This window comes from Schistocerca americana, chromosome 1 (genome assembly GCF_021461395.2).
Source record: "Schistocerca americana isolate TAMUIC-IGC-003095 chromosome 1, iqSchAmer2.1, whole genome shotgun sequence".
Classification (NCBI taxonomy): domain Eukaryota; kingdom Metazoa; phylum Arthropoda; class Insecta; order Orthoptera; family Acrididae; genus Schistocerca; species Schistocerca americana.
This window is the reverse complement of record NC_060119.1, coordinates 1,108,523,477-1,108,544,236: the sequence shown is the minus strand read 5'-3', so window position 1 is coordinate 1,108,544,236 and position 20,760 is coordinate 1,108,523,477. Positions and strand designations below refer to the sequence as shown.

Sequence of the window (20,760 nt, the reverse complement as noted above, 5' to 3'; positions counted from 1 at the left end):
AATCCGCAGCGAGACGCCAGCGGCGCCGAATAGGCCCATAGCAGCTGATACAGCTGAGAAAGACTTCAACTACGAGAAGACGGTGATAGACTCTGGTGGACACTCAGGAACCGCAGGTCAAGTAGGATTTTTAGAGTTTCATTGGAATAGTGTTGAACAGAGGCTGCAGTCTTTGTCTCAATTACTTAGAGAGATTTCAGTGCTAACAAAGAACAAGTGATTGATTTGCACTTGTTTCTTATATGTACCGGCAATCAGCTTTGAAGTAGCAAGTTCGAATAAATAGACTGAATCCTACTAAGAGGTTTATGGTCTAACACCTCACATAAGTATATGTGGGAATAAACTTGATAGAAACTATCCAATCTTTTCTGCCTATTGCAATTCTGTAACCTATTTTCAGGAAACTTGTTTGCTTCAAACCAAGGAGATTCTCTCCCTCTCATCTCTAATATAAAGGTTGACAGCAATTTATAACTAACCCATTGTCGTTAACGTCCCGATTGCGCTACGCTGTTCGCACGTACTTCATTCTGGTATAGTGAGGCTGTGCCGGGACGTGACACAGTTTCTTTGGCTATTCAGTGTATACAAGAACACACACTGCAACCGTCACCCGACACGAAAAGTTCTTCCTCCATGACTATTTCGTACGACTGAGCGAGAGACTGAGCAAAAGACCGAGCGAAAGTTTCAATGTGTAGCTGCACGATTTTTGTCAATCTTGCATGATAATGCAAAACCGACGACAAAATGTTACGTGTAGACCAGGTTTTAAAAGTATCAGCGTGACGTAAAACATCATGCTGCTGTTCGCCTGCCACTAGTGGTAGCAATGAAAAGCGTCAGTTTTAACTCTGATTCGTCTGTCGCAACGCGTGCGTCTGGTCAGCACGTCCATCCATTCTTCACGTTTTCGGCCGTATCGCCTTTTTTTTCTGCGCGGCAGCGTCGGATGGACGGGCAGCGCCAGATTCCTCTCGCCTGCAGTGAAAGGAAGTGCCGAGCGAGAAATGAGAGCCAGCACGGTGAAATATCGGGAGGAAAGTAGATAGCCGCTCCAGAGCGTGTGCTCGCAGAAAGCAGAGAGGATGGAGCGGGAGGGGGGTACCGTGTACTTGCCGAAGAAAAAGCACGCCACGGCAGCACAGCAACTGACACACAAAATACTGTACGTGCAGCTGCGACACACCAACCGAAGTATACCTGGAACGAGCAAATACGATGGTGGGTCATATTAAATCCTCAAATATAAGGGGGTGGGGGTGGACAGAAGTAGGCAAACACAGTAACACAGCACATTACCATACCTTATACGGTGTAGGAAAGCCATTGGCATTAGAAACAGGTTCCAGTCTTCTTGAAATTAGTAAATACAGATCCTGTATGATTTTCAAGGGAATCTTATACTATTCTTGCTACAAAATAGTGGGAAGTTCAGGTGAAGACGATGGACGTTGATAGCGAGCAAAGTAGACCAAAGGATCCATAATCTTCAGATCTGGTGACTGCTGTGTCCAGGGGAGATGCGACAATTCATCCTCGTGCCTAAGAGATCAGTTCTGGACGATACTAGTTGTGTGAACAGGGGCCGTGTTGCCTTGGAACACAGCATCACCATTGTGGAACAAACCTGTACGATGGGAAGGACCTGACCACCCAAAATAAAATGATCACATAATCCTTGGTAGTAATGCGAAATAGCAGAGTATCTGTACTGTCCGTGGTATACCGAACCCCAAGCCATGTTTCAGCCAGAAGTTGGAAGTATTGTGAAAGAAGAACTATCCGCCCAAAATCACATTCTTCCATTGCTCCCTAGTCCAAATATTATGGAATCAAAACCACGTTTTCCCGTTACGACCATTTGCATCACTGATGTGTGGTTTTGGAATTCCATCTAGCTCTGCATTTTCCTGCTTATGGAGCTTCCTCGTCTTTGCTTTGGTGCTGACAGGGTTCGCGAGTGCGACATTCATTTCTGTACTGCCTTTCTCAGCTGTCGTCCTTTTAAGTTTTCGTCGGAGTCCTCTTCGATGACTGTCACAATCACTCGACACACACTTTCGTCGGCGTTGTGACTTGGCGGATGATGTTCTTCCACTTTGCTTGTATGCGGTATAAATCTTCAATACGGTGCGTACTGAAACATCGAACACTTGGGCTACCTTAGTTTTGGATGCACCCACCGTACAAGCAGCAGGAATCTGACCACAAAAGGCATTTAGCCCCAACATAGTGCCCTAACAACTATACAGAACCCTGTTCTTACCACGTCTACGTTTGTTAGGCTGAAAATAAGCGGCGGCGGCGGCGGCGGCGACGGTGGTGGTGGTGGTGGTGGTGGTGGTGGTGGTGGTGGTGGTGGTGAGATTTAGAGTAACGAAGAAAGGAAGATTGGGTTTAACGTCCCGTTGATATCGATGTCATTAGAGACGGAGCACCAACTCGAATGGTGTCATGGATGGTGAAGGAAATCGGCCGTGCCATTTCAAAGGAAAAATCACGTCATTTGCCTGGAGCGATTTAGGAAAATCACGGGAAACCTTAATCACGATGACCGGATCTACAGAGTAAAAGAAGAAATACCTCAAGGCAATCAGTGATGGTTCCAGAAAAATGGAAACATGAAGTCGAACAAATCATGCCTAACAGGTTTATTTCAAACTCGGCTTATTTTTGTCCCGTAAGCAAATATATAAGCAAAGAAAAGGATCTATGAAACTTTTGTACGACGCGTATTATTATTATTATTATTATTATTATTAGAATCACAAACATGCGAGATATCACCGAACAAGACATAGGAATGGGTTTTTGAAAAACAAATCTTGGGGACGTCACAATCACTGGAAATCAGGTACATAGACGAAATCTAAAGGCACAAAGAAATTAGTTACCTTCCAACCATGCAACCATTCAGTCAACACGAATTCTTATTATCAATAAGCTAGCCGGCAATGATCAGCATCGTTGTTAATTTAAGAAATAAGATTACATAAAATTTTTGGCTATTCTTTACATTGTTAATTGTTACATAAACGCATAAATTTTCAAACACTTCCGTGTATATTTATGGACACACAATAATAGACTGTTTGTGCAAAAGCTAGAAGACAGTGAGAAGCCCGAGAAAGATGTTTACCATTAAACTTACCTTTCGGAAAGAAATATCATACCTGGGAATTCATCTAGCGATTGAATTACCAGTTTTACGAAACGCTGAATGGAACATTTTCAGAATGTTTACGACGCAAATATTTCGTACGATTTTGTGTTAAATATGAACTAGGTAAACGTTTTTTAATCTTTCATTATTTAAAAAAGAAACGAGGAATCTATATGGAAAATAAGGTGTCTGCATTTAGGGTACTACGTAAAAAGACGAAGACAAAACTATTCACACTCACTATGTACTTATCAATCACAGAGACTCATTCATCTGCATGAAAATTTCAGCCTTTTTTACCCTGTTAATTTATACAATATGCAATTTCAAAGAGATATTTACACCAGGAAACACAAATAAAATTAACAGGGAAGCGTCGACAAACGTATTGCTGAACTCTGAAAGCACTTTATTATGTGTTGTAACAAAAGAGGTCAGTGCATTTGCGTCATATATAGCGCGTCTGTTTTCATTCAGGGAGAATTTTATAAATGCCGGTCAAGCCAATCCCGACACCGCAACACATCGCGCACACCCGGGCTGGTGGTTTCCTGCTGATGCTCACAATATTCCTGCCCCTCGTATTGCTTTATTGCGTCCGCTAGCGACAGAGCCAGCGGTGACACGGAATGTGACGAATTTTCCATTTTGTATGCGCCCTTTATTCAGACGGGGGAAAGTTGCCACTGGGTCTGCCTGCCCGCTGCCTACTGTTGTAACCTTTTTTTTTTGCGAAAAGAAACCATATTTAGAAAGTGGAATCCAAAAGTTGACGAAATGAAACAAAATTATTTTACGGGATGACAAGTCATACTTTCTACTAACGTGTCGCACCTCATTTAGCCCGGCGTAATGCACCAGCTTGCCAAGACATGGACTCAGCAAGTCGTCGGATGCCCCCCTGCAGAATCATTAAGCCACACTGTAGCCTTCCATAATTTCGCAAGTGTTGCCGGTGCGGTTTTTTGTGCACGAACTGACCTCTCGAGTACGTCCCATAAATGTTCGGTGGGATTCATGTCGGTCGATCTGGATGGCCAAACCATTCGCTCGAATTGTTCAGAATGTTCTTTGAACTAATCGCGTGCAACTGTGGCCCAGTGACGTTAATACTGTCATCCATAAAAATTCCACCGTTGAGCGGTTGCAAACGTCTCCAAGAAGCCGAACCTAAACATTTCCAGTCAATAATTGGTTGAGTTGTGCCAGCGAACACAGTCCATTCGAGTAGAGATCAATTGTGGCTCGGCGACAATACGCACTGTCATCCATAATAATTCTATCGTCGTTTGGGAACATGAAGTCTACGAATGGCTGCGGATAGTCTCCAGGTAGCTGAACATAATCATTTCCCGTCAATGATCAATTTGGTATTCTCGGCACATCCTTGACACTGTGGATCTCTGAGTACTGACTTCCCTAACGATTTCCGAAATGTAGTGTTCTATGCATCTAGCTCCAATTACCAGTTGGCGTTCGAAGACTGTTAATTCGTTCAAACACTTAATTCCATCCGTGCAGCCATAATCACGTTGGATTTTCACTAGAATACAATGACAGTCCCGCCAATGGACTGCCATTTTATGCGTTGTGTTGACGATAGTACCGCCATCGGTATATTTTCATAATGCTATTCCATGACATTTATCACCTCAATATACGTAGTAAACGAAGTTCCGCGTTCTGACCCTATACAGGTCACCCGCGTCCGACCGACCGCCGTGTCCCCCTCTGTCATGCTCTATGGAGGGGCATGGGGTCATTATACCGTTCTTACGGTCGTCGTCGGTGTTCTTGACCTAGGAACGACAGCTACTCGATCAAGTACCTCCTCCGTTGGCTTCACTTGGCTGAGTCAACCCCGTTCCAGTCCTCCTACCAAGAAAAATTCCTAGCGATACCGGGAACTGAAACTGGATTCCCTGCATGACAGTCATCCGCGCTGACCACTATGCTCCTGAGGCGGACATTACTATGCCATACTTAGTCATTATTCAGCACAATCACTTGGAAAGTAGTGCTTTCGAAAGCGCATACAACAAGACCAGTGTGTGTAGGTTGGGTGGGTGGAGTAATTATCTGCTCTCTCGCACGACAAAGTCAGGTTCTAACCACACTGTTGTGTGAGCCCACGCCGGGGGGCGGGGGAGGGGGGGATGAGGTTGGTGGGGAAGAGAAGCCATCACATGGTGGCCTCTCTGTGGGGAAGCAGGTTCTAATTCTGATTTCATTACTGACAGTGAAAGGCTTTCGAATTCATCCATACTTGCCGGCGGTGCGAAATTCATTACCATACGGAGTGGTTGGACAGAGATTACGAAAAGCTCATTACCTGAAAATCAGGATCTTACACAGAGTCGAGAACAGGCTTCACAAAAGCACTAATGCAACAAAGAAATCACTACAGAAAATAACCCGCACAAACACTTCAATGAGAGAGAGAGGCATTATTGATAAGCTACCAAATAGAAAGTAATAACAAAGTGATGAACAAAGTACCGCTGCACTAGAGGCCAGCATCTGCAAGAAAGATTGTGCAAGGCAACTTGCATATCGGTTACAGAATAAACAAGGTCTTTGTGCGGTCTACTTAGCAACAATCGAAAGATACAAGACACGCCAAAGAGTGCTACAATCCTTGTGATCAAGGCCACGACGTACATTAATTTACGCACTCACATCAGAGAGTAAAATACTAACACGAAGTATTTGGAGAAAAATGGAAAAACGTGGATGCTGACTTCGGCGGAAATCAGCTTCCGTTATGAAGAAATGTAGGAACGTGTGAAGCAATACTGACCCTATGAATTATATTACAACTTTATTTAAAACTTATTTTTTAGCACTTCACTACGTTGAGTGGAATATACCCTTTGAAATTCTGAAAGTATCAGAGATAAAGCGTACGGAGGAAACTAGTAAAATATGTAGAGATACCAGACTGCAATTATAAGAGCGGAAGTATATGAAAGAGAAGCAGTAGTTAAGAAGGGACTGACACAGAGTTGTAAACTAACCTCCAATGTTATTTCTATACTCTGCAAGCAGTGAAGGAAACCGAAGAGAGATTTTACTGGACAACTGAAGTTCAGGGGAAAGATACAAAAACTTTAAGGTTTGCTGATGACACTGTAATTCTGTCACAGAAGTTCAACTGTGTCGACAGCGTCACGAAGAGACGCCGTAAGGTGAACATTAACCAAAGTAATAAAGGGTAATGACTTAGTCGAATTAAATAAAGTTGCGCGAGTGAATTAGATTAGGAAATGAGGTAATAAAAGTAACTGATGAGATTCGTCACTTGGACAGCAAAGTAACGGACGATGGCCGCAGTGTGGTGGATATACTTGTATAACAGACTGGCAGTCACAAGAAAAGCGTTTCCGAAAAAGATAAATCTGCTGATATCAAACACAATTTTAAGCATTAGGAAATGGTTTTTGGATAAATTTGTCTGCAACGTAGCCTGGTTCGGAAGTACAACGAGAACTGCAACAAATCAGACAAAAAGAATGTAGAAGAATTTGGAAGGTGGCGCTGCAGAAAAATGATGAAGATTAGATGGATATATCGAATAACTAATGAGGTGGTAATGAATCGAACTGAAGAGAAAATAAATTTATAGTACAACTTGAGCACAAGAAAGAATCGGTTGATAGGAGATGTCTTAATACAAGGAGTCGCCGTCGCCAGTGTGGCAACTGTAGAGAAAACCGAGGTTTAAATACACAAAGCAGGTTCGAAAGGATGTAGGTAGCAGTAATTATGCAGAGACAAAAAAGCTTGCATAGGATGGTTGAGAGCTGCATAAATCCAGTCTTCGGATTGAAAACGGAAAGAACAGACAGAGAGAGAGAGAGAGAGAGAGAGAGAGAGAGAGAGAGAGAGAGAGACGGGGGGGGGGGGGTTGAGGGGAGGGGTGACAGCAGTTAGATAGGAAGGTTAAGGTACATTTACACCTTGTGCGTCTCGCGCCGAGTCGCCGTGCAGATGTGCTTGCCCTCAGGCGCAAGTAGAGGCATGCCTGTAGGCGCATGCATCTTCCTCAAATGTGCGTCCGAGTGATTAGATTGACACGTGTATTCACAACGGGCGCCTCCACTTCCGTGTGGCGCGAGCTACAGACGCACGGCGAACTAGCCAGTAGCCGCAAGCCGCAGTGGTTAAACGAATCTTCAGGCTGTTTGCGGCAGTAGAGCGCTTGGCGTGGTGTGATATAGTTAGCAGCGATCATATAGCAAAGCTGGCGAGAGGAATCCGCAAATATCTCTTCTGCTTGCGCTCTCTCTCTCTCTCTCTCTCTCTCTCTCTCTCTCTCTCTCTCTCTCTCTCTCTCCGTCTCTCTCTCCCGCCCCCCCCCTCCCTCTACTGCCGCCCGTTTCGAGCTCAAAGACATTGAAAAGCGGAAGATCTACCAAGAAACTCACGATGCTGTCCCCAAATTTCTACGTGAAGGGGTTCTAGTTTTGATTGATTAGTTTACGATCACCCAATTGGAAATAATGAGACACGACGCGCTGAGATTATGAAACGCTTCCACCTTTGTATAACGGTAAATATATCGAAACAAAGTATATCTAAACTAGGAGAATACATGAAGCAAGACAGGATGAAGGTAAAATTATAAAGAATGCAGCAACCAGTCGCGGAAACATAATTTACTTTTCTTGTTGTAAATCGATTTCGACTGGATTTGCAACAAGATAAATAAATTATGTTTCCGCGACTGGTTGGTACACTATAATTTTATATTCCACGGTCGCAGCACAGAAAGGGAACCTTATGGAGCCCAACATTCGAAGGATGAAGGTAGTTTCTGGGGTATCTGAAAGAAGTGTTGTATTGCCGTTGCTGTTTACATTTTGTATCAGTGACTTAGTAGATGACTGTAGATGCGACAAGAAGTCGTACAGGAGGCAAGCTACCATATACGTTCTGGATAAACACTGCACGAACGCTTAATACATCACTTAGTACAACGTCATCAACTGGTGAATGGATGACCTTAATATTACGCATTTGGGGATAACCCATTATTAGATAACAGTTACATCGAGTTGTAAAGATGAACTGAAGTTGTGTATGTATGTGGTATGTAATGTTGGGTTTTCCCGAAACGCATAATGTTAAAGTCATTCATTCACTAGTTGATGTTTTAATAATTGACCTATTCAGCATTTGCGCATTACTGTTCCAACTAGTAGAAAATGGCTTCAATGTGACATCAGCTTAATCCTCGATTAAAGTGTTATCGAATATCATTACGAACACTCCACCATTCAAATACGAAGTACTGTTCTTTGATTTCACGGTTGATAAAAGAAGCTGAGACCTCAAATACAAGAGCAACATTTTTGTAGCGTATTCTTTCTCGTACATGTAACATCGCTTCAGGAGTATGTTGAGCGTTTTACTGACAGCATGTGCTGGGCTATTAACCATGTTAACAATCGGAAGAATCGGGATTTGTTCTTTATGTATCTTGGGCTGAGCACACAATGATGGTATTGTTGGATTCATTATAATGGAGTCCTTTGTATCTTCTTCTGTGAATATCAAGTTACATCTTTTTAGTGCTTTCTTCAGCTGTGAATTAAATTTGTTGGTTGGATCCCGTCGACTAAACAATTACCATCGAAAAAAGAAAAAAATGACCCAAATAATATAAAAAATTATCGACCGGGATCCAACCAACAAATTTAATGCACAACTAAAGAAAGCACCAAAAAGATGTAACTTCATATTCACAGAAAAAGATATAAGAGACTCCATTATAATGTATCCAACAACACAATCATTGCGTGCCCAGCCCAAGATACATAAAGAACAAATCCCGATTCGTCCAATTGTCAACATAGTTAATAGCCCAGCACATGCTGTCAGTAAAACGCCCAACATACTCCTTAAGCAATGTTACATATACGAGAAAGAATGCACTACAAAAAGTTGTTACGATATTGTTAACAAAATTAAAAATACAAGAGCAATATATTGTGTCAAATGGCTCTAGCGAATAGAGAAGAACCGAACAAGGCCACGGCTGATGAATGAATGCAAATCGGGACCAAAGCAAAGCTGAGACGTAGTGGGTGGTGCGAAAAACACGTCAGCTAGTAACTAGGTCAATAACGACGCGGTTTAAAAAGCGTGTGTTTATCACGTTATTCAGTGTACAACAAAATCGGCTTTTTATTCACAAAATTAAACTTCCTTAATTTAGTCGTACTCTAATAAAGGTATTCTCATATTTCACACTTCTACGCTTTTTTTCTGTTCACGACTGCGTCCACCACAGTTTCAGTTTTTCGTACTAAAGGACCGGGATGCTGCTCCCAAAGTTCCTGGGCTATATTAATTAAATTTCGCTGAAGTTAGTGCGTGCCATATATTCTCAATAAAGCCGGCACAGTGTGTGGTAAGCTCACAGTGCGACCTGAGGTGTGCGAGAACACACTGTGTGTGTTTGGGGAGTAACAGGCCAGAGGCGGTGGAGAGTGCGTTTTAATTACCTGCCACAGGGGCGCGCCGCGGGCTGCATATTCATCCAGGGGCACGGCCCGCCGACACAAAAGGAAGCGGACCGACCCGGCGGGCTTTCTGATAAATAGCGGAGACCGCATTGTGCTACACGGGGAGCGAGAGGGGGTGAAACAGGGGGAGAGCCGGCCGTGTTATTGGCCGAGTCTCGGCACAGGCGTTAAATGGGACACTGCTCCAGCGGTCGCCAGGGCAACCGAGGGGTAGCTCGCTAGATGCTGCTACTACTGCTACTGCTGCATAAATAGCGCTTACGTCCCACGTCGCAGGCTCAAGTAGCAATGTGTACAGACAAATGGACCTCCCTGAAAACGTTTCTAGGCGCACCGTTACAGCTACAGTTGCAGTTCCTCGGATACAAGAGGCTGCCTGAAGTTGCTATAGTCTCCATGCAACTTTAAAACTCAGTTTATTTGTTGTATGGATGCTTGGTGTCTCTTCTTTCGGAAATGTAAGAAAGGATGCCTTTCAGAATACGCAGCTGTGATACATATTATTTAAATTGGAGGAGGGGGGAAAGGGGGAACAAGAAAGGAAAGGAACTGATGCATGAGGTGCATCAGAACTATATGCGAAATCATCAGCAATGAATGAAAATGTGTGCAGAACCGGGTTTCGAACCGGGGATCTCGTGCTTACCAGGCAGTTGGATAGCCACTGCGCCATCCGGACACAGTGTTTATCGCAAAAGCTTCGATTATCTCGGGATGCTCGTCGGCAGATTGACTGTCCCACTTAATACCACCTACCCATGACCTCTATGCCCGCCAGTTTTAGATTCCCACTGGAGGTCTTAATACCACCTATCCATGACCTCTATGCCCGCCAGTTTTAGATTCCCACTGGAGGTCGAACGATATTGTGCGTCCGCACTGAAGTTTGTAGATTCATTTCTCATCGAGGCGAATTAATTACATGGATGCGTGCTGTCTTTTCTTTCGGACCCATAACCTTCGGTATGGATGCAAAAAATCGTTTGAGCTACAGCGGGAATCTAGCATTAGCGAGCATTGAAGACAAGGACGGGGGCCTGCGCTAGGTTGGTTGGGTTGTTTGGGGGCGGAGACCAAACAGCGAGGTCATCGGTCTCATCGGATTATGGAAGGATGTCGGCCATGCCCTTCCAAAGGAACCATCCCAGCACTTGCCTGGAGCGATTTAGGGAAATCACGGAAAACCTAAATCAGGATGGCCGGACGTGGGATTGAACCGTTGTCCTCCAGAATGCGAGTCCAGTGTGCGAACCACTGCGCCACCTCACTCGGTCTGCGCTAGGTGGGAATGTGCGTCGGCCAGGGAGCGTGCCGAGGTAGACTGTGTATTTGCAAAAAACACTGTGTCTGTATGGCGCACTGGTTAACGCAACTGCCTGGCAAGCACGGGATCCCAGGTTCGAGTCCCAGTCCCAGTCCCACACACTTTTTCACTCGTCGCCGCTGATTCCCCACAAATTTCCGATGCAGCTGATATCATCAATTCCTTCTCTTTCCGTTCTTTCCACCCTCCGCCACCTTCAATGTACATAATTAGTTCATTTACTCAATACAGTAGGCCCTATACAGTTACTAATATCAGCGTAGAAACTTTTTGTGAAAAACTAGCAAAAATTGAAAAGCAAGACGGCCAGAGTCGGCAAGTGTGGTGTAAACTCCGCCAAGGGAGAGTCTCATGCCAGACAGTAACAGTGGTTACATGAGCAAGAGGAACGGCCTACGCCATTAAGATATAGGAGTATTTCCTCTGGGTCATAGTTTGGACGATACATGGTCTGCTGCGATTGTTGTAAATGGAACTATATATACACTGACGTACATCCACCTCCGTAGCGGAGGTTACTAAAGCAGGCCTGTGCGGTGGCGCTCGATTCGGAGGTAATCCAGTTCGAATCGCGGTGGTGGAAAATTTTCACTGCAAGTATTTGGCCGGCAAGAGGACGAGAGGTGATGGTGTAAAGTTGTGTCAATGTCCGGCATTAAATTCCAAATCTCACCACAGATTATCATGAAGTGGGGGCTTGTGAAACTGTTGATGGTGACCATGCATTGGATGAGGGCGTTAAGGTCGGCTATTGCTATTTGAGAGGAGCAGGCTATGTGCCGGCACTTGCCCTTCATTCACAACACAAACCCAAAACTAACTAAACTGTACAGGCGCTCACCACTGTTATCCCATCCACACGGCGCACTTACACACTTGACACCTCATAACAAGTTGGAGGAAGGCAATGGCAAACTATCTCCATTACGACATTTCCGAAAGCTCCTGCATTTGCTCTTATACACACATTCCCTGAATACGGGACTATTTTGAGTTTGATGCTAACATACAGCGTATGAGAAGGAGCTTCGGGAAACTTTCAAATGGTAGTCATGTTTAAGTGGACAGCTTTTGTGGAGTAAGTAGATTCGAAAGGCTTGATACGACGACGGAGCCTGACACAGCCTCACTTGCAGTGTTTACACAGCAATAGCCGATTTCTGATGCCTTTCCTTTCACTTTCAGCACATTTTCTGATACTTCAATGAAAAGTCTTAACGCCAACATTAACAAGCATTGTGTTGTTGTTGTTGTTGTGGTCTTCAGTCCTGAGACTGGTTTGATGCAGCTCTCCATGCTACTCTACCCTGAGCAAGCTTCTTCATCTCCCAGTACCTACTGCAACCTACATCCTCCTGAATCTGCTTAGTGTATTCATCTCTTGGTCTCCCTCTACGATTTTTACCCTCTACGCTGCCATCCAATGCTAAATTGATGATCCCTTGATGCCTCAGAACATGTCCTACCAACCGGTCCCTTCTTCTGGTCAAGTTGTGCCACAAACTTCTCTTCTCCCCAATCCTATTCAATACTTCCTCATTAGTTATGTGATCTTCCCATCTAATCTTCAGCATTCTTCTGTAGCACCACATTTCGAAAGCTTCTATTCTCTTCTTGTCCAAACTATTTATCGTCCATGTTTCACTTCCATACATGGCTACACTCCATACAAATACTTTCAGAAATGACTCGATGTTAATAAATTTCTCTTCCTCAGAAACGCTTTCCTTGCCATTGCCGGTCTACATTTTATATCCTCTCTACTTCGACCATCCTCAGTTATTTTGCACCCCAAATAGCAAAACTGCTTTACTACTTTAAGTTTCTCATTTCCTAATCTAATACCCTCAGCATCTCCAGACTTAAATTCGACTACATTCCATTATCCTTGTTTTGTTACTGCTGTGTTACTGCACTTGTTTTTTAACGAGCTATCAAATGACATTAAAAAATGTAGGTCGTTCCATTCAGAAAACCTGAACTGGCTCCAATGACTCGGTTGATGCAACGGTTAAGTAAATTACATGAGCACAAAAGTAGGTGCCACTCGTTTCGTTCAAGAAATAAAAGGTGTGGAAGTGTTAGGTGACTGAACCTGTGTGCAGGTTGTAGTATGTTACATCGGTGTACAGGATATTTCACAAACGCGTCACATAATTTGGTACTGAGGAAAGGGCTATTGAAGGGCGTATTTCCGAAGCAACATTTGTTAGGGAAAGGAAAATTCGCAGGAAAAACACAATTTTACACATACTGCAGCAGTTTCATTCCTGGAGCCTAAATTTTCGCATATGCCTCTTGTTGTACGACCTAAATAGAGACAATGGAGAGAAGATTCCTGGACGTACGTGGTAGACAATCCACTGAAGGAAAAAAATAAAAATTCAGACAACATCTATACCATATGATCCCTAACACTACTTAAATTACAGGACTTCAGAAAATAAATATTTAAATTGGGCTCAAAATGTGAAAAGAAGTGGTAAAGTTCATACAGGCGGAAAATGAACCACTACTTCCTGAGAACACCATTCACTTTGACTTGAAAGAAAACACATTCTCATAAAATGGATCAGTATAATTTGCATGAGGATCCCTGTCTTCTTTATTTCAAATAATCAGCGTTCCAAAGACCCTATGTACACCGCAGAAGTTTGGCGCCGGGCAAAACACTAGTTACTCTCCTAATACAGCACCACGGTCTCTTTGGAGCAATATGGAGGATATAGAACTGTTACTAAGCCGCCATCCCTCTGTAATATTTCTGACTTTACAGCCATCATATTAAGCTACAAGAAGCACCTTCTTAGGGCAGTTCAGAAGGTAGTAGTGGGAAGATGACGTAATGTGGTGTGAGGTACCGATGACATATGGTTTATTCCGTATGAGTATCGTGAGGGAGACCACCTAAATTGTGGTATTTCTCCGCGAGTGGCTGCTGTGTTCGGAAGTAGCACGCCAAAATGATGAACTTCTGTTATTAATATTAGAAAAACTACACAGTAAATTTCCTTGCATTTCTTATAAAAGCATTTCTCAATAGCAGGCTATCAGTCCATTATCTCAAAAGTGTTAACAATTAGCAGAATTATAAACAACTACTAAACGAAAAGGCGGACAAGGCACTTTGAGGTTTTCGGATTGCGCCTAACTTGGATAGCGGGCGAAGTGTTTCAGTTGTAAGATCAGAGCTGGTTCATCAGTCTCGGAAGACAGACGTGTTGTCTGCCTCGGTCGATACCGGTTAAGAATTTAATTGGCAATATCTGGTTATTGGATCATGTAACTGAGAACAACTGATAGTAATTACGCAAATGTGAAGTTCATTGTTTTCTTTGTTTTCTACGAAAGTGAGAGGAATGGAAAGTATTTGTGATTAACAAAGGCGACTAAAATTGTGCAGTTTTTCGTTTCTGCTAATAATAAGCAAGTGGCGTCCCGTTTAAACATACCAATTTAAAATTTAATTATTTATGCAGTACCAGTTCATCGTTAAGCGGTTACTACAGCCTCAACATAACGGATTTACAACCTAAATGCTGTTTTCTGCGCAGGGAACAACTACAGAAGACGCAAGTTGGTGAACATAACTCAGAACTTACGCATTCCACTCAGTGAGGTGTAAACAACGAGGCACGTCGCGTGTTCCGAAATCTTAATACAAATGAGATCAGTGACACGTCATCAGAGTTAACACAGACTAGGTAAGAAGGGAGACAATTTTTGAGAGAAGGGATTTGTCACACACACATCAATTCCTCTCGCTATCTACATCTTTTTTCTAATTTTCCACCTGCCGTACATCCTCCGCTGACGTCAGCGGAGTGGTTGGTAAGTATGTGCCAGTCGATTGTGCAGATTGAACGCTGTTGCTGGAGTCGGCGTGGAGACGTTCAAAATGGTTCAAATGGCTCTGAGCACTATGGGAGGTCATCAGTCCCCCAGAACTTAGACCTACTTAAACCTAACTAACCTAAGGACATCACACACATCCATGCCCGAGGCAGGATTCGAACCTGCGACCGTAGCAGTCTCGCGGTTCCAGACTGAAGCGCCTAGAACCGCAAGGCCACCGCGGCCGGCCGTGGAGGCGTGACAGAATGGCAGAAACGAGCCATAGTGCTTGGTCGTGCCCATGACGACACTAGCAATAAAGTTGCCTTGGTGTGTCAACGCTGACCGTTCAACGTGTCTACAAGGAATCGTGTACCACTCGTCGCCATCTGACATGGCGTAAGAACAGTGAGCGTATATCAGATCGAAACTGACAGACAGCCGTGTTTGGCGAGTGTTTTTTGTACCATGACTTGAGCCCTCTTACCTTGAACATGAACCAGGATGTTTATTTCAGCATCTCAGGAATCCTTTTTTCTATATCTTCATAATGAGTATGTTGTGGACACTTCCATATTCTAAGATGACAGCCGTGTCCACAGGCACACTGTTCATGCACAGACATGCTATCTATCGAATCTTGGCTGGCCCGCTAAATAGTCCGATCTTAGCGTAGAAGATGTCAGACTATTTGGAAGAGGGACTGAAAGACTGCAGTCAGTATCCACTCAATTTGGTTGCTATTTGCTATCAGGACTAGGGTCAGTGTTGCGTCATGTCTCCTGGGCTGGGCAATTTCCGTGTCCGCTGTGCTTACATTTACGTTATGGAAGAGGAAGAGATCAGTGTTTAACGTCCCGACGTCAACGAAGTCACTCGAGACAGAGCTCAAGCTCGGATTTGGTAAGGATGAGGAAGGATATCGGTCGTGACCTTTCAAAGAAACCATCCCAGCATTTTCCTTAAGAGATTTAGGAAAATTACGGAAGACCTAAATCAGAACGGTCAAATGCGGGTTTGAACCGTAGTTCTCCCGAATGCGACTCCACTGTATGTTATGCCGTAAGTGCGTTCGCCACTTAAAACTATCGCCTCTGATTATTGTGCCATCTCTTTCTTCCATTTTACCTGTGTAAGAAAAGCGTTTTTGATAAAATTGTTCCCTCGAGGCTTACGTTTCTGGTCGTAAAACAACACATGAAAGCTTCCGTAATCGTCTAGCTGCCGCGGCAATGTGTTTAAGAGCCGACGTACTTTAACGGCCGCTACCACTAGCACATCCCCGCCTTTCATTAGTCTGTCATTCCGTTAGAGTAGACTACTCTTCCTGGTGTATGGGCTTAAAACTTTCTGGAAATCATCTTCAAACGTGGATATATTACACACAATAAAAGAATCCGCATTAAACTCACTAAAACGACTTCACTTCTGCTGATCTTCTGGCAGAACTCTACAATGCACCGAGCACCTGCGTTTTTAAAAATGTCTATATCGGTTCATGGAATTGTGAGAGTTTAGAAATCAGCATCGGGACGCCGTTTAGGAAATGACGCCGATTCTCCGATACAACTCTGAACGCGACAAACGCCACTCTGTGCAGAAAAAAACAAGTAGCATAACAGAAAAACACCTAACAATGATTTGGACGACAAGCTGAACACCTGTATAACCCCTCCAGCTATTCTTATACACGAGTTACTGTGGTGATTTTCTTTTAGCTACCGACACATTCGAATAGCTATTGCTGTCAATGGGCTTTCTGTTCAAGCAGTACGGGAGCCTTTGCGTGGGACTTTGTTCACTGCACTTTTTCGTGTAGTATCGCAGCGAATTCTTGAACGAGACGTTCCTGCGCACATTCGTATCGACCGGTAGCCGCATCTTTAAATAACCGTCATTAATACTTCAATCTCTTTACGTAACCGCAAAAGGCTCTTATTCGTTTCTGGTAGTTTTGTGAGGAATTCTACATCCAGAAGGACAGTGGTGGTCTCATGAAATGAAGAAAAGCGCAAGCAAACGACCTTACTACATATAGAAATCTATTTTAATTTTTTATGGTTTACAATACCGTTACAGAATACCAGAGGGAATAATTCAACAACTTCTGTTTTACTTAATGTTTTCTTTTGACCCGAGTCTCTAAATTACTGTCTTAAAAAATGGAAAAATAATAACACCACCACCGTACATTAAATTAATTGACGAGATATAAAATTTCAGTGCAAAAGACTCCATTTCCCCCTCTAAATATAATTATCTTCCTGGAGCATCATTTGTATAGTTCGAAGCGAATATTTGCTTTAAGGAAATCAAGCTAATCGTATTTCGGGAGCTGATATGCGCTGTAATGCATGACGCTGACGTCAGTTTTTTTCCTCATAATGCATCCGTTCAGCGCGCGTACTAACACACTACCTTACAGGATCTTAGGCGAGCCGTCTGCCCCATTCGACACTGACTGTCCAGCACAGTACTGCCTGGCTAGTACAGTATCTTACAACGGTGTCTAGGCACTATGGTCCTTTCAGTAACGAAGACAGCAAGTTTAGCGCACTGCGTGCCTCGTTATGCAATGTTTACGTGACAGGAGATGTGAAAACATGTTATCTCGGAAGTGTGGGCTCTTACACTTAGCATTTTACCTGTCTTCATAACAATGCGTCTCATTCCAACACTGACATGTATCACAGTTTCTTTTTCCAGATTTCCCAGTGCTACTAAAAAGGTGGCACAACTGCTTGAGTATTTGTGTGTTGAAAATCGTTATTTGTAACAGTTATTCATCAATACGCCCACTCTTTAAATACTATCATGTCTTGAAAAACCCTGGCTCCTTTCTAGATGCATTTATGAAATATAAAAGTTTTCCGCCTGACGTGTAACAGACGACGTGTACACAGGAGCGACATGAATTCTACGGTCAACTTGAGATTTTTCAGCGTAATTTATTGACAAGAACACATGCTCCCCAAGACATGAAACCTGTCAAATATCGCTGTAATGAGGTGTGAGTTGGAGATGTGGAGGACTCTGTGGTAGGTCCGTGTGTTCTCTAGACGTATTACTGGTACTGTCTACTACAATTCTGTTCACAATACTCCTCCAGGCTTTCTAGAAGACATAGGCGCTAATAAAAATAAGAGTTTGGGTTCCGCATGATGGGACGCCATTAAATTTCAGACACACTGTTCAAGAGGAGCTGGTTGATCTCTACAAAGGAAGATGGACGCTTAAGAGTTGGATTAATTCCATGGTCTGCACGTTCCTTCGACCTCGATCATTTATATTATCTGTGTGACCACATAATTTATAAAGGTGGATTTTAAAAAACGAGAATTTTTGTCTCTTGGAACGAATTTTAATTCAGAGTATTCCACACAGTTACTGACCGAATTTTAAAATTTTACATGCTGCGTAATGTACTCATAAAGAGTACAGTCGTATGGTAAAAAAAGGTGTATGAAATGTTATGGGACTTAATTGCTAAGGTCATCAGTCCCTAAGCGTACACACTACTTAACCTAAATTATCCTAGGGACAAACACACACACCCATGACCAAGGGAGGACTCGAACCTACGCCGGGACCAGCTGCACAGTTCATGACTGCAGCGCCTCAGACCGCTCAGCTAATCCCTTATGGTAAAAGTTTACATTTAGAAACTGTATATTTCTAGAGGGAGCATACATCACGGCGTATAATTTACCCAGACACTATTCATTCCGCATTTGAGAATGAGAGCACTCAGTGACTTCCAACAAACTTTACGCACAATTTCAAACCTTAACATCCCTCACGAACTTATGACATGAAAAAAGTTTATCACTTACTACATTTTCTCTGTTCGTGCAGTGAAACTGCTGCATCAGGCATGAGGTTTTAATTTACTACTTGTCTACTATCACTTCCATTCGCAACAAATTTTACCAACAGTATCCACATATACCACTAAATTTACCTGCAAAATTATGACACTGTACAACACACAGTTCGGGAATGTGACGCTTAATGCGAGGGAGTTCTATTATTTCAAGAACCGGGCTGAGTGCTTACTGGTTTATTACAATAAACTTACGGCAGCGCTTTTCCCATTCCCCGGAACACTTTCAGCTCTGTCAGCGATGTGTTTTTAATTTCATCTACACTTCTAAAACGGCGGCCCTTTATTTTTGGGACCAGTAATAAGTAACATGGGGCCGTTTCTGCCTTGTACAGTGCGCTGGCGGTATGCTCACTTTGCTCGGGATGTTTAATAACTGCCACACTTGTGCCTTATTGATACTCATAGCGAATGAATGTCGGGCGGAAAACTGTAACCGCTTTAAATCTAAGGGCATATTCAAATCACTGGGCATCAACGGAATGAGAAGAATGAATAGGTCTCCTCCACCTGCGGCATACCCCACGATGACGGTGGCCTCTAGTACGTTATGCAATAGGTTCTTCACAGCGATCCTTGTTCCGTTGTATATGTATCAACGGTAACTAATCAATAAATATGAGTCTGGAGTCACGTTTGTGTTAAATTCTCGAGCTTTCTCTTGTTCCGCGATCTAGTGAACCCTGATAGTACTATCTCCAAGAGTGGTATTGCCGCTGTAATTTATTCTTGCGACATGAATTACAGGCATCTTGATGATGATGATGATGATGATGATGATGATGTCCATACTCCGAGGAGCGTAGGGGACGATGCGGGAGACCCGCACTGCTGTACTAGGCAAGGTCCTACTGGAGGTGGTTTGCCATTGCCTTCCTCCGATCGTAATAGGGATGAATGATGACGACGATGATGAAGAAGACACAAAGACACCCAGTCATCACGAGGCAGGAAAAATCCCTGACCCCACCTGGAATCGAACCCGGGACCCCTTGCGCGGGAAGCGAGAACGCTACCGCAAGACCACGAGACGCGGACACAGGCATCTTACTACGATATATTTCGCTCATTAGGCATTTAATTTTTCATCAATTCTTTTGAGCGTGTCATCTAAATGTAGAAATTTAAAGTAAATCCGTCCTATATATATTCCTACATATAGGAATCGTGCAGAAATGTGACGTGAATGGAAGAATTACATTAAGATATTTTTGTCGACAACCTTTCCCATATATATATTTCCAGTCAGATTACAGAATGTAATGTACACAGTGATCTGTCTTGAGGTAAAGTGTGCAAAATTTCAACCAGATCGGCATAAAACCGTAGATTTGTATGAATTACAAACAAACAGACACTGTTTTTTTATAGGCCATTATTACAGTATTTTTGTCCAAAAATTCACGAGCAAATTATGAGAAATCAAGGGTTATCCGAGAGCAATACTGTCCACTGGAGGGTTAAACAACTGAGGCAGCTAGTGTACTTACCACACCGAGAATCTCCTCCTGGGCAGAGCCGGCGCTCCCGGCGGAGGCGGCGGGGGTGGCCCGCGGGGGCATGCGGGCAGCAGGGCGGGGTTCAGAACGGGGGCGACGGCGGGGGCAGCAGCGGCAGCGTTGGGGGCGGCGCCGTCAGCGGACTCTGAGCGCAGCGCCAGCAGCCGCGGCAGCTGCCCCCGGGGGCAGGGGCCCGCCCCCGCGCTGTTGCGGCGCTCGCGCGAGTGGAACGAGTTCCAGCGGCGCAGCGGCTCCGGGGCGGCGGGGGCCGACGGGCGCCGGGGGCAGGGCGGGGACCCCATGGGGGCAGGGCACGGGGGCGGCGTCTGGTGCTTCCGCATGGCGCCTCACCCCATAGCCGAGGCGCCGCCGCCAGCCAGACGCTCGGTAAACACTTCTTCACCTCTCAGTAGGACCCTCACTGTTCACCAGGCGGCATCGCATTCCGAAACACACTGACCGTACTTCCAGTAAAGTATCCAAACACTTCGTCCTGCGCTCCACTGACCCTGACCCTAGTC

The 20,760-nt window shown here is 44.0% G+C and overlaps 1 protein-coding gene across 1 annotated transcript in view; it reads right to left on the bottom strand.

Annotated features, from left to right (window-relative positions):
* Positions 1-20,319, bottom strand: part of LOC124618497 (rap guanine nucleotide exchange factor 2-like) — a 423,194-nt gene extending 402,875 nt beyond the window's left edge. The window contains exon 1 of the mRNA XM_047145353.1: positions 20,231-20,319. The gene's annotated coding sequence lies outside the window, so the exon portion shown is untranslated. The remainder of the gene's footprint in view (positions 1-20,230) is intronic.
* Between the last annotated feature and the right edge of the window lie 441 nt (positions 20,320-20,760).